This window comes from Athene noctua, chromosome 5 (genome assembly GCF_965140245.1).
Source record: "Athene noctua chromosome 5, bAthNoc1.hap1.1, whole genome shotgun sequence".
Lineage (NCBI taxonomy): Eukaryota > Metazoa > Chordata > Aves > Strigiformes > Strigidae > Athene > Athene noctua.
The window spans coordinates 22,351,810-22,367,244 of NC_134041.1; positions in this window are offsets into that span (position 1 = coordinate 22,351,810).

A 15,435-nucleotide genomic window follows, 5' to 3' on the forward strand; every position below is an offset into this window, starting at 1 on the left:
CTGGATGCTAGAATATAACTAATCTGAAATAAAGTAATCATCTAAAATGATGTTTACTGGCATTCCCCTGGTGCTTCTGTAGGATTAGATTTTGAATACTGATGTAGGATCATGGCTGTGAAAACTATGTGTCAGTATTCTCTCTGAGATTGGTTTAAGTAGGGAGACAGCTTTCTAAAAGACAAATGTTAGGAAGAGAAATATTTTTAAAAGGTAATTTCAGTTCACACATTTGTTAGGTTCTAAAGTAAGTCTTTCTAAAAATTAAGTTGGTGTGTCTCTTGGCAAGTATCAAATGGTATTTGCTGCTCTTAATCTGTGAAGGAGGTTATCCAGGTTATATACTAATTGTCACAAGTGAAGAGACTTCCAAGCTAACTCCATCCCAAATCTTGAAGCAGTATAGGTGTGCTCACTAAGGGTTGCACTGGGTAGACTTAACAGGTCAGCAAATTTTGAATTCCACAGCATAGTGTCATTTGTCTTCTATTTTCTCATTACAATATTAAATTTAGGAGACTGTAATTTGCAAGGGGTGGGGGTGTGTGTGTATTATCCCTTTTTTATCAGATTCCATTTGTCCAGTGTTACCCAAATGCTTGAGAGTTGGCTCTTGTTTTGAATTTACTCCTATCCTGTTGCACAGCAGCAACAGTAGGACAGATGAAATTATTCCATTCATTCCAATTCCACTCATTCATAGCTTTGGCTATGATACTTTGTCAAAGTAAACACAGTATTTTTTCTTTAAAGAAGAAAATTTTAAAATATTTTCTTTAGTTTTCTGTAGGATATCAGCCCATTTGTAAATTCTAGGAAGAATAACTGGATTAAATAATCCATAATAAATAATCATAATAAAACTACACTTTGAAGCAGCCATTTGGACTGGAGACCTTCTGAGGTCTTTTCCAGCCTGAATTATCCTGTGATACTGTATCAGTGTGAACAGTGGTGATCTGCATAACTGACTTGCTTCTTCTGCTGTGTCCTGGACTTTGAGCCACCTATCTTATCACTTAACATATCTGAGAAAAAATAGGTTCTGTATTTCCCATTGGTATATATCTTTGGACCAATATGATGTATATTATATAGTTTTATATGTATATATACGTATATTCTGTAGGTATATATATTGTTTTAGACCATCTTGATGTATATTTTTATTTACAGGAACAGTAGTGTTCCAAATAATCAGTTTTTTAATTTGATGTGTTTTTATAGAAAATCAAAAAGAAAAAAAATATATGAAGCTTTGGTATGCCTTCGCTTTCTTTCAGAAGGTAGCTGTAGTCTTTGTAAGAATGGTATCAAGCTTTCTCATAATTTTTTTTTTTTTTTAAATTGACTCTTCTGTGCCCCTGACCTTTGTTTTGCAAGAACTTTGGTTTATACTTTATTGCCACTTTTTTTAATCTCAAGACAGAGGAGAGCTCTTTAAATCAGGGTAACACTGGGTCTTGACAGTGAGGTACATAAACTATGAACTAAATCCCTTGCTCGCATCTGCATTGCATGAGTTTTCACAGGAATCTCACGATCTTTTCGAATATACCCTAGCTCCGGCTGTTAGGCAGTGGACTCAAAACCAAAGCTTTAATGAATTCTCTGAGATGGTCTCCTTTTTCATTTTAAACTTGTGGATCAAGGAAACGTAAGATACTACCAGTTCTCTTACAGAACCTGAACAGTCTTTATTTGACTTGTGAAATAAGCTATGAATGAGGGGTTTGGTAACATTTCTTGGAAGGCTCTACGCTGCTTTTCTGTCAGAGAGAGTAGTACAAATCCCTTGCTGTCATATTCAGCAGATGGCAGCATGCATGTTAACTGGCTGGGTATCTGCTCAAATCTTTAAGCTGCTATGCCATATTGACTAGCAAAGTAATTAATTTGTCAGTGTCTTTAAGGTCAATCACAGTGGAAGCTTTCAGTGTGTTAATGTAAAAAATCATCTTTACCCTGAGGGGGCACTGTCACAGCAGGTAGGATTTAATTGTGGAATTATATTGCTTGCCTCCTAGAATACAACTGTGTTGGAAGAAGGAAAACGTGTAAAACCAGTAGAGCGTAGTTCAGCACCCTGGTGTTTAAAACATTAAAGCACAGATTTAACATTTCCACACATACTTATCTTGAGTGGTATCAGGATCAGGGCCTGGGAATTAGGTCATGACAGGTCATGCAAAAAAATATAAAATGCCATGACCAAGGAAATGTTTAAGTGTGACTTTTCAATAGCAATACTCATGTCTTCTGAATTTGGCTGATTTTTTTGTATAAGACCAGATCAAATGTGGTGTATATGCCATATTATCAAACACCTGAATATGAGCAATGAAGGCATACAATAACTGTCTAAGACAATGTCAGGTAGAAAAATCCCTCTATTTTCCAGTCTACACAGGAGATTGCAAGGTGTTTTTTATTGTTAGTGTTCTTATCAGACTTGCAGAAGCAGGAATAATGGGGTACGGAAAACAAAATCTAGAATGTTATTTAGAATGTTTCAGTTATCTTTTTCTTTCCCCCCCATTTTTAAGTGATTTGCTGGTCTCAAAGGTATTTGTTTACATATTGATTTATATTAGTTCTAGACTTTTCTACACTTGTATAAAGCCATGTCTGTCTCATACTAAGTTCCTGCTTAGGTTTAGTTTGCCTTGTCTTTATATTGACAACTGGCTTTCTCCAGAAGATTAAGGAGTTTGATGGTAAATACATGCCTACTACTGTAGGGGTCTCTCAGAATGTAGGAGGAACTGTGTAAGGTAATAGGCTGTAAGATCCCCATTCTAAACATTAAATATCTGTAAAAGGTATGATGTCCCTTAAGCCCAATTTAACATGTTAGACAAGAAAGGTGTCAGGTGAGTGATTGACTTACTGAAGAGCTTCATTTTACTGAGATTAAATTTTGAATTATGTACCTACTTTGTGTTCACTTGCTCTTCATCTCTAAACTTTTTTTCGGTAGGATGGAAATAGAAGATTGATGTTTCAGGAGAAAATATGACCCTAAAATGACTCTTATTCTTGTTTGAGGCATAGTTGCTTCTTGCAATATTCATGAAGAAGTATGTAGACAATGATTGTGAAGTCCTGATGAACAGGATATAAACTGATTTTGTAAGTTTGTGGTTGTGTATATGTATATAACTTTAATATTCTCTCCTTTGTAAATCATACTGTATCCTACTTCCATATTTGCAATTGGTACTGAAAATGCAACTTTAAAATGGAAGACATAATGATATTTTTGTAATCCAAGAATTTCTGATCTGCCAGTGACCTCATAAGTGAAGAAAAGGCAACTGAGAGCACTAGAAAAATATCTGTGTTACTGGATTGCTGCTGTCACTATGTGATAAATATTGACATTTACAAGAGAACAAATGGAAACTTTTTGAATTTCTGTTTCATGGAGAATTGATATTTTGGACATTTTTTTTCATTCTGAATTTAGGTAAAACATATTTCTGAGAATTTTTGAGATGTTTCATGAATAAATTTTGTGTAATTTTTATTATTACGCACCTCCTTTTAATTCCTTAATTTTCCAGTGAAGCCTGTCATTTTAATAATGCTTCTCAGTTCTGTGTGAAGTTCTGTGTGAAAAGATGAAGAATAGCTGAAATAGTTTTTCTCTGTAATGATTAAAAATCCAGATATTATATCATGCTATGTTTTTAAATACTGACTTGGAAGGAATATTATATTAAAAAAATAATTAGAGGCTAATTTGGCAATATGAGTGCAAGTAACAGTGTGCACTGTATTTTAAAATTATTTATTTTAGAGAAATTTTTGAGAAATTTAGAGAAGTTTTGAGAAATATGCATGCTGAACTTGAGAGAAACAGCTAATATTGCTTGATTGATTGTCAAAATTACTCTTTTTTTCTAGAGTTAGGATGATTTAAAAAAATTTCCATCTTAAAAAATTTTAATGAAAGTTTTCATTGGCTTAATTACTTTGTGTGTCAGAAGAATATTTTAAAATTTTTATGTTGTTAATCTGGCTTGCTAGATTGTGGTACCTTTTGATTCTTGTATAAATAATTTTGATTGCTCATTTCAGTCAGGTTGTGACATAATTTTAAAATGTTATTTAAAAGTTCTGTTGTGACATTTTTAACTCAATACAAAATCAAAAAGTACCCTCCAAACTGAGTAAAACATGTTTATAAAATGGAAATTATTACTGTAAATTAAAAAGTTAAATAATTCATTTCAGTATGCATTTTAAAATGAATATGATTTTTCCCTATATTTCAGCCAACTCTAAAAGATAAGCACACTGAGTTTGGAATTCACTCATTCAAAAAGTGGGATAACACTGTAGTACTTTATGTCACTTAGAACCACGGCAAGATCCTAAGAACTGCTGCATTTCAGATAATGATACAATAGTGCTTTGTTTTGGAACTTTCTCTCTGTATTACAAAAAGAAATAGGGTTTGTTTTTGCTTTTTGTTTGGTTTTTAGTAGAGACAACCATTTCTGTCATGAACTGCCTGCATCTTTGCGTTGGCAGTCACCTGCATCTTGCAGATTCTTTAAGTCTGTATGCAGAAGTTATTTGCAACTATAATGTACGTTCCTGCTTGGTCACTCTTGATTCCAATTTGGCAGTGCAGTGGCTCAAGTAATTTGCTCATTGATTCACATCTCTCCTTATCTAGCAGATAATCTAATGCTTAGGTTGGCTATAGCAGATGTACAGGCCATTTAATAAACAGCAGGAGAATTTTTTCAGCCACATATTTGTGAATACTGCTATCAACCAATACATATATTGTTAGTTTTAATTTTATTATTATTTTGTATTCTGAAGCTTTTTTTTTGTTGTCTTACTGAAATATTTGACAGTTTAGCAGAGTCAGTATAACATGGGACTGTTTTGCACCGTACATTTTTGTAATGGAGAAAAGAGTAGAACTTCTCAAAGGGCTGTGCATAACCTTCAGCTAGGTTTTAAAATCAACAATGATGCCTTGTGAGTTGAGTGTATCTTATCACAGTTAAGGCTCTTGGGATGTCATACAGAACTGATGATGTCTATCTGTGCACACATTGATTATACATGCATTAAATACTATTTTTTGCTGGTTAATATCTAGAGTTAAGCCCAGAATTAGATACTACTCTTGGCTTGTGCTTTCAGTGTGATCATTTGTTTGGTTCTGTCCCGATCCAATGTCGGGGGAGGTTTCGATACAATCCCAAGAGTGAGATTAAGACACAAGCGAGTTCAAATGCCATATACCCAAAACAGGTTTTTATTAATAAAAAGGTGAAGAGGGGTAGCGATAGGACAGAATGGCAGGAAAAGGCAGAAATAAAGCAAGGATGAGGGATAGGGCTGCAAGAATAGTCACCACCATGGATCCAGCGGTGTCCCGTTGGTTCTCAGCCTTCAGTTCTTCGGTGGTGGGTGCACACAGATCTGGCTTCGATGGCAAATGCACACAAAGAGCAAGATTTTCTGCTGCCTTTTTAAGTTCATCATACCCTCTGATCAGCATATCTTCTTGCCTTTAGTTTTTTTTTTCCTCTGGTCCAACAGGTTTTGTTGCATCTGGCTTCAGTGCAGGAACATTTGCTTCTTGTCAGTTCATTAGCAATGCACCACACATGGGCTCTGGCCTACACAGTAGAGCCACAAACGGCTACAGGATGGGGCCGACTCAGTACAGGGCTGCCCCTTTGAGGCTTGTCTAAAGAGTCCGGACAATGCAACCACAAAGAAGTGGGGGGTGCATCCTTCCATACACTCCCGCTTCTCTGGGCAGCATCCCCCAGACCAAAGCACAGGCTGCAGCAGCTTCTCTTGGAGGTTTGCACAGACACAAGCAAGCTTTGAGGCTGTCATGTGACATTTCAGTCTCTCAGAGGCTCCAAACTTGTTGGAAATTATTTATATCTTAATTTCCTGGAGAAGACACCTAAGCCAGAGTGGTGTTTCTGAAGTTATGTTAAACAGCTTGTCCTGGTTCAGCTAGGATAGGGTTAAGTTTCCCCAGCAGAGAAGGGGGAAGGGATCTCCAGGCGGGTTATTCACACCATGCAGACGTCAGGTCCGGGCACGGGAGCACTGGAATTTTTGTGGTGGCTTTGGTGGTAGGGAGCACACGAGCGAGCTGTCTGTAACCATTGCAGTATTTCTCTGTATATCTTTTGTCTTGTTCACTGTTATTGCTGTTTATTGTTGTTATCATTGCTACTGTTGTTGTTCAGATTGCTTATTACACTGTTGTATTAAATTTCTTCTTATATTAACCCGGGGTTTGTGCCCTACTTGTGTCCAAGGGTGGAGGAGGCACAATGACAACGTGGTCTTCGACCCCGGCAGGGCTTAAACCAACACACAGCTTAAGTCTGACCAAAATTGTTCAAAGTGAGTATTTAAAGATCAAGAATTAATAATATAGATAACGACAGATTTTCAGTGATGTATTTGTTTACAAGAGGAATGTGGGAATGGAAATGTCATTGAATCCTGGCCCCAGTATTGCATGTGACCCTTTTGCAAGACAATTACGCTGCATCCTGAAACTGGCTGGAGAATTTATAAAGGTAGATGTCTTAGAGCTTCATAGCCGATCTGTGAAGCCGATCTTTGATATGACCTGAATGGATATTTGAAACATTCCAGGCAAATGACCAGGAGGGTGCATGTGGAGGTGGAAAGCATTTTTCACAACAGAAAAAGAACTGTAAGTCACAGTGGAGGTGGAAAGAATTTCTTACAGCAGAAAGAGTACTGTAAGTCACAGTGGCTAAGTAGGTCAGCTAGAATGGTGTAAAAAATGAGCACTACAAATTTTCAAAGGGCTGACTCTGCTTCCGGTGTTTATTTTGCAGCTCTACAATTTCATTTCTGATGATTTCTGATTTCATATTCCCTACACTGTTAGGGAAGCATTGCTAATAATTTATTAAATGATTTGGATATAGAAACACAGAATTTCAAATCTGTTAGTCCCAAGAGAAGAGAAAAACAAACCCACGTGTGATGAACCATACATCAGGGATGAGAGCATTCTACAATTCACCTTTTAAGCCCAGGTGATAGGCACATTCAAAAGCTCAGCGTCAAGACGTCTGGCGTCCTCTTTTTTGATAACTAGTATATCCAGAAGGTATAACTGAAGTCTTCAACCTGAATCCACGGAGAGCCTGATGTTACTGTGAGACTCTTATGATAGGGTCTCTACTCTCTTGCCATCCTCCAGTAAAACCACCACAGTCAGAAAAGAATCACACTGTGTTTCCATTCTGTGTTTCATATGGTAGAGGCTTCCCTTCTACACCTATCCTTTGAGAACATAACTCCTGTAATATAGGAGGTATTTTCCCAACTAATTGATTTCTGCTGTTAATACAAAGTGTGAGTTCAGGTGGATCTTCTGTAAAAGTCAAGAGCTAACTATTATGATATATTTGACAGGATTTAGGTAATACAATGCACAAATTGTGTTCCTGTTCTTTTTACAAGTGTATTAGTTTCTTAACTGATTAAAGAAGACTGGAGAGAAAGTAAGGCTTTATTCACATAATAACATATTTTTCTTTTATTTGTGTTTAAAGGCAAACATTTACTTTCTCATGTTTGGATTTGTTACAAAATAAATGCCAGTGTAAAATAACAGCTCAAAATATTAATGTAATATTAGCAGAATAATTTGAAGGAAGAAAAACAATTACCTGTAGACCAGGAAGTCTAAAAATCTTTTCACAGACAGACTTTAAACATTAGTTTTGACTAATTCATTCAGCCAAGAAAACCAACAGTTTGGACCCCTGTAAGCTTTCAATGTGATTCCATTACAGCTGTCACTCAGCTGTGCTGAGATGCTTACAGTCAAATTATAGGTTATTGGCACTATCTAGGGCCACAGTACTGAATATTTTGCATATAAATCCATTGCAGTGGAAATTGTTTACCTTAAAGAAATGGCCAGAACTTTTCAAATTATTATAGTCAGTTTTTGTGCAGAGACATTTCATACTTTAATGCGGTTAGGCATAGTATGAAAAAGAAGGAAAATTTCTCATTTGCCAGAACTGAGAAATTAACCAGGAAGAGAATGATAAAAGCTTATAAATCTATAGTGGCTTACAAATTCTATATGTGAGTTAGTTATCTGGAAAGTTACTGAAGTCCTTACTGTGATAACAAAATATTTGCTGTGGGCATCTATTTGTTTAGTTTAATCACTGGATGCTACAAGTCACAGAGTAGGCATACAGTGGCTCCAGACAAACTTCTGACAGGGGCAGGAATAAAGCCCTGAATCGTTGAGAAGATGCTGTATAGAACTTCTGTTGGTAAGATATGAGGCTTCAGTTCAACAAAATGGTAAATACTTGAAAATAATGGTAAAAAAAAAAAAAAGTGATGCTTTTTAGAGAACTGCTTTGACAGTAACCAACTGACAAGAGATGCACTATGTTGGAGAGTCTTTGAGTTGATTAGCTTGTTTTGTTTGGTTCTGTTTTCTACAGGGTAAAAAGGTAGTCATGTTGTTTATTTCTTCCTTCAGCTTTCCATTATTTTTTTGAAATTAGATGTTGGCAAATTTTAATTTAAGAGAGGGATAGATGTGTCGAAGAAATTAATTTAATACTGGCTTTGGGGAAGAAAGTATTAGTGGCGGTACAGAGGACAGACCTACATAACACTGTCCTCAGAGAAAGGATGTTATGTTATACTGTTCTGTTTGACTTGCCAGCTAGGTGATCAGCATACCTTTACTTCTGAACCAGTCATGGCCAAAGGAATTTCTTACACAACTGATATTGAGAAGTCCTTGGACAAGGTGAGCGTACTTTGAAAGAGAAGGGTTCTTAATCTTTTATTATGCTGTCTGCAGATAGGAAAATCTTCAGTTGGAGTTGATGACATCAGTTTGATGGTTCTTTGTTAAATAATCCAATTTCTGTGTACAATTGCTTGGAAAAGTGTTTTTGGAATTTTTCAGTTCTCAAATAGGTAGATGCCTGTATGTATACTAGGTAGGTCTGTGACAAAATATATTAGAATATAGTACTAATCTGAATTACCTTATAGACCTGTAGCTGTCGTTTGTGTTCAAACACTCTTGAGTTATGCTTCAAATAGAAGAATAACATTACCTTTGAAACAGCAGCTTGACTGGGCTAGCAGATTGATATTGTTCCCTTACTCTGTTAGATTCTATAGGAATGTGGTTAGCTATGTTCAAAATGTAATTCCACAATGAATTGTCTTCACCTAAATGAAATTAACATATTTTGCAAATTCTGATTGTTTGAAAACACTGAACTAGAAGCTCTTGATATTATTATTCAGCCTTCTAAACAGAGAATATTTTGCCTAAATAGATTTAGAAAATTAATTCTTCAAAATATATTGACATTATGCTAAAAAATAAAAACTACTGAAATGCTGGGGTTTCAACCCCAAGCCCCAAATTAAGGTTGACATATGGGTGATTCCCACAGCCCTTCACAAAGGGGGGGTGAGTTTACCTTTAGGCTTCCCTCCAGGGTGCAGCTGGCCCTGCAGACAGAGCCATTGGGTAAATGAGCCCCAGGTGTCTGCATTAAGTAAGCAAAGGTCAGGTGTCCCACTTGGGGATAAAAGCTGGGACCACTTGCAGGAAGGGGCAGTGTCTGTCTGGTGGATGTGCTTTGCAGTTTCCTGTTGGGAAAGGACCTCCAGCCTCCCTGGGACTGGGCTCCAGTCAGGTCTGGCTTTTGTAAACGTGGGCTGTGTAGAGATTTAGTGTGTGGCTTCCTTGTTTGTTTTCTACGAGCCCTATGATAAGCTGCCCATATCGTGTCTAGTCACAATTTATATCTGAGTGAAGTCAGACACAATCCAGCTGATGTAGCAGGTGTGCTCTCTCCAGCCTTTTTCTGATTTTCTATGTTGGCATTGGTATGGTACTCCTTCAGGTCACAGTGGTCTAGATCATTGCAAATTAAAGAAAAGATTAGATGAAAGCTCCTTATTTGTATTTGCTCTGCTCTCTAAGTGTGGCATATGGTCTTGTGCAGACTAGGAGTAATTTCTATGCCAGATTAAGTACCCTAAATACAGAAAGCACATGAAAACTAAGCAAAGAAGCCTCACAAACAAAATGGAGAGTTAAGCACAAAAGGTATCCATAAGCTTAAGCATATAGCGTTAGGGTCTGTGTTCGCAGATGTGTGAAAATCTATAAAATCTTTCACTCTCTTGCAGATGTTTAATGGCCCTAGGGGAGTCAGGCTTTAGCTCATGAATCACTTGCAACTCTGATACAGTTCATATTTTTTACCTGTTCCAACTGTGTTCTATATGAATCACTGCAGGGCTATGCTAGTATGGGATTTGTTAAGTTATATTAATTCTTATGGAGAAAAAATGGGTCAGAAGTAGTGAATCCAATGTCACTTGGTTGTATTAGACCTAGCTGTAGATCCTGCCTATTCTTGCCCTGTGTATTCTCGTGGGAGGATGTCAGGGTTCTCTGAAAGATGTCGTCTCTTGCTTGGAAACCAGTCCCAGGGGCTCTTCTACTTTCCGACATAGGAATATTTTTGCATGCACCTGTAGGAAGAATAATATAATGGTCATTAATGTAAGGGGTAGATAAGGAACATTTTCTCTGCCTTATTTTTTTCTGAATTGACAGGATTTGGTAGTATGGGGAAGCAGAATAGCATTGATGACATAGGCAGTAAATTTCTGCACAGAAGATGGAGAGTGTACAAAACCTGTACACACTCTAGTTTCAGATCTATTCTACTCTAAGATTGTACCTTCCACCCTTCCTCCTTTTGATTTAGTATGTCTGGGTTTTTTGTCAGCTTCAAATGTATTATCCTCTCTGGGGAATGGGAAGCTTTTCCCCTCATATCCAGTTTAGTGCAAGTTGGCAACTTCCAAGCACTATCTTCTCTGGTGAGAAGATAGTTCAGAATGCTACGGTACATCAGGTAACAGATGGCTGACACTTTGGTCAGAAGGGATCTCGAGCCTTAATAAGCCACTACAGTACAATGGCATTAAAGAACATAAGTACAGTCAGTATGCTGAGGAAGGAATTGGGTAGAAAGTTACAAGGGGAGGGCTGTGCAGTCTCAGCAGTGGTAAAGGGACAGTTCTCTAACCAAGAGAAACAATCAAGTAGTAAACCATAATCTGTGCTGTATGAGGAAGTGCTGAGTAGTTCTGATGAATTAATAATGTTTCTGCTTAGCTAAATTATATGCCTTGCATGTTGTCCTTTTTTCCTCATGTCTGATTAACAATTTAACCCCAACTACCCTTTTTTTTTTAAAGTAGTGCTCATTGAGGATTGAAATAGCTCAGCCATGGAAATAGCCATTGAATTAATTTTGATATTATTTGAAGTTTGGAAGAATAATTCAGAAGCTCCATCAAACGTTTCAGACACAGAAGTACTGCAGTCAAGACATAACAAAGTGCAATAGAAATCGTGTCTTTGTAATTTAACAAGAACACAGTTTTATCTTTATTGTTATTTTGTCTCGTCTTGAGTGTATATGAAAGCAGGAGTACAGGAATATCCAGGAATTTATTTCTTCTAAACTTAAATATTACAAACAATTATTTAGTACTCTAAGTGGACGTGGTAGTATAGTAAGTCAATACATAGACCTTCAGTTCTGAAGATATGTGCTGAAGTACATATGGTTCAGTTCACCACTAGAGTATGTTGGATAAACGAAACTTTATACACATTCAGTTATTTAGCTGAGAGATCCGAGTTTTAGTATTATGTATGACAGTACCTGATAAACCTGATCCTGCACTATGCACATTAGCTTTTTAAGATTATTTAAATTGTAGTGTCATTCTGATGCTTAATGGAACAAACATTTCCACCATTTTTTGTAAGTATGTGCAATACACTAAATCTCAGTCTTGAAGCTAAGAAAATGTGAGAACAGTAATTAAAGGACTTGTGCACATATTTCACTGAAAGCATTTACATGTATAGATCTGATGAGGGATGTTCTATTACAATGAAAAAAATCTGTAATCTAGTTAAAGATTAAAGCAGAAAAACTAAACTAAAACTAAAAAGGGATGTGAAAGTGTTTCCTGTCTGAAAATAGCGAAAATGGGTGCGAACTAAGAAAATTCAATATCTTTCATCAGTTTAATTATTGATGTTCTTTAGTTTCATTAACATTTGTAAAATTTAATTGAAAATCTTACAAATCAACTTAGAATCAAAATCTCATTGTTTGGATGAACATGAAAATGCTTATCTAGTATTCTCACCAGTTTGACAGTAACCCTCCAGAAGTACAAGCAGGAGGAATCCTGTCCAATGTCTAATTGCTATGCATTCAAAATGATGGGGGTTTGGAGAGACTGAGAAAGAAAACAACTTATGATGTGAAAACAATATCCTAAAAATAAGATACGCCTGTTCTTGTATTTATTGACTTCTCATCTTAACAGCTCCATAACCACAAAGGAAATAGCTTTCATTTAAGGCACTATAGAGACAGTACTATCTGAAGAAAGCTTATTGCTTACTATCCTTCATGAAAAGATGCAGCTTTTAATGAAATATGCATAAAAGTCATTTTAGATATGTGACCTACATAATCATACCCATCCTGAGAAGCTAGGGTAGAAAATTATTCTATTCAGAATAATTAAACTCCCCCTTTGTATTATTTCTCATTAATTCAATATTCTTCTAAAAAATAAAGCTCCCACAACAGATTTAATAATCAGCCTTTCAGAGTTATAAGCTATTTTTATGCTAGTATTGTTCTATAAGACAAGGCTCCTTGATCAATTGCCAGGTAACTGTTTCAGTCTTTTCCCAACACCCTGCTAATCCAGCACATCAACTTATTTTTAATCAAGTAACTTCATTATTCAGAAAATCCCCCTTGTCATACTTCTGTAAACATTAACAGTATTTTATACAAACAGATATTTAAATATAATCATATTTCTCCCTTTATCCCCATCTTTCCTCCTATGCAGAAAAAACCAGTTCCTAAGCAAGGAAGGAACATACAGGAAAAATTAAAGAAGCTTATAATCATTAAAATTATTCCCCAAGGTGTAATTTTAATTGAAAGTCCAGATATAAGACAGCTCTAAGATAAATTGAGAAGCTTAAAAATTATTTCAGTATACGTTTATGAAAATTACACAGTTGTTCTGCTTGTCTGCAAGAAAATGTTATATCTGAAGCATATCATAAGTACACATATAATGAGAATGTAAAAGTAAACAGAAGTGATTCAGGTAGTAACATTTTCAAGTTGAAATAAGGAAGAGATTACAGTTACAGTTTGTTTTAAAGCAATATGTTTTATGTTACCCAAAATTATGGAATCATCAAAATTAATGTTTATGCATTCTTAGTTAAGTAGTTACCTTGTACCAGCTGCTTCTTTTTCAACTGAAAGAATGTCTTTTGAGTTCAGGTGCTCTTCCCTCAAAACTTAATTAATTCCAGCAACAGTCACAACAATGCCTCTCCTACAAGAAGAAAAAAAAAAAGTAATTAAATGGTATCTCTGAAAGGATCAAAAGGCACTGAGGGTGGGAAGTGGTGTGGTTAATACCCTAGCTGCCTTTTCAACAGGATATTGTTGGTTCTCATAATGAATCTGAAATGCTTGACATTCATGACAGACTAAAGAAAGAAACCACAAAGAAATCTTTGATTGCCCTCTGTAATGAAAACTTTATATGAGTCTTTGTACAAATTCTCCCACAATAACAATATTCTTATTTTTGCCAAGGGTCAGAAAAAGGCACTCACATCATCCAACATAATATATTCAAAGTGTATTCCCTTGGTCAAAACTTAGACATCAGTAACTTGCAGCACATTAAATGATTTAGGTGTAAAAGATAGCCAAGCTGGTACTATAGTTGATTTTTAGCTATACATGCCCATGTTAATTTTCTACCGAACAGTAGCTCACATAGTAGACCTCATAGCACTGTCTTCTGCTTTCTGTTCATGACTTCAAGCAGACCAGCTATACAGCAGCTGATCATTCAGAAAAAACCCTACTGATAGGAAGAGGAACCTGCACAGGACTTTAGAAAACAATATGGTGTAACATCACTTTAAGGAATCCAGACATCTTCATGATTGATTTAGAGCCTCTATAGTGGGTAAACAGAAGTTGGCCTGTACTAAAGGCAAACTTGTGGGGATCAGTATAAGGAATAACAGTTTGTGCTGATCTGATTTTTTTGTTGTTGTTGTAGTCCTCTGTGGGAGCCTTCTTGATTGGATAAATACATGCATGAACTTTGGAAGCTAGCCTGCTAAACTGTGTACCTAATTTAAGTATGTAAAATTAAGCAGTGCAGGCTGTCCCTCCTTCCCTAAGTATACATTGACCAAATATACCATTAAATGCTGAGATCTCATATGAATTAATGTCTATTTTTTTTTCTAGTAGTGTTAAGTACACTTTTACTTTGATTCATGAACTTTTATTTAATTCCTATGAACATTTACCTGGTATACAGTGTGAGTAATTCCTGACTAAAGTCTTGATCTTCTCTAGTCAAATATTCATCTATTTTGAATCATTCTTGCAGAAGAAACTTAGTTCCCAATATATGGTTGCTATACTGAATGCAGTTACAGAAAGGATTTAAATAAAGAAGCTGTGTTTTATTTCTGGTTTTTTTTAATCATCATCTGTGTTTCAACATTAGGGTTTTGTTCCCATAGGACCATGCTGTGTGCTTGCTAGCTAAGCTCTCTGACTAATGTCCGCAAGCACATATTAAGGTGTTGAAAGTGCTTTTTGTGTTTGTTGATTAGAGTGATTATGCCTCAGAGTTCAACTGAAGGGTGCTAAGAAGCAAATAACAGTCTGCACATTGATTTAAGCAGATAGGAGCAAGTGTTGAAAACCTTTTACTCTAAATATTATGTTGCAGAATCTGAGTGCAATACAGTTCTTCAGCTTGGTTGCCATGTGATAGTTCAAGTTGAAATCCACCCATGATGAAAATACTACTGATGTGTCTGAGATTGTCTGCTACTATATACTAATACTGTGCTACAGATACCACTGCTGCTACTAACTATATATTAACACTTCTGATACTGCCTACCGATCATGCAGTCATTTCTAAAATTCTACCTAACAAAAATTACCCTGCTCCCATTTACTTCTGTCATTGGTAGTATTTGACATTTCTGATGCACTGTATTGTAGAGTCTTTAAGACTTCTTTAAAGCTGTGCTAATTTAGTCTTACATGGAAGAACAAATACCATATCGATATATGTATGTCTGCTACACATTTTTTGCTTCCCAATTCTTCTTTTGTGCAGACTTATAATACTTTCTTCACAAGGGATGTTTGCACAGAGTTGTGTGTAGGGGTAGATGGTGGTAGAAAATGTCTCCTTTGGGAAATTGCC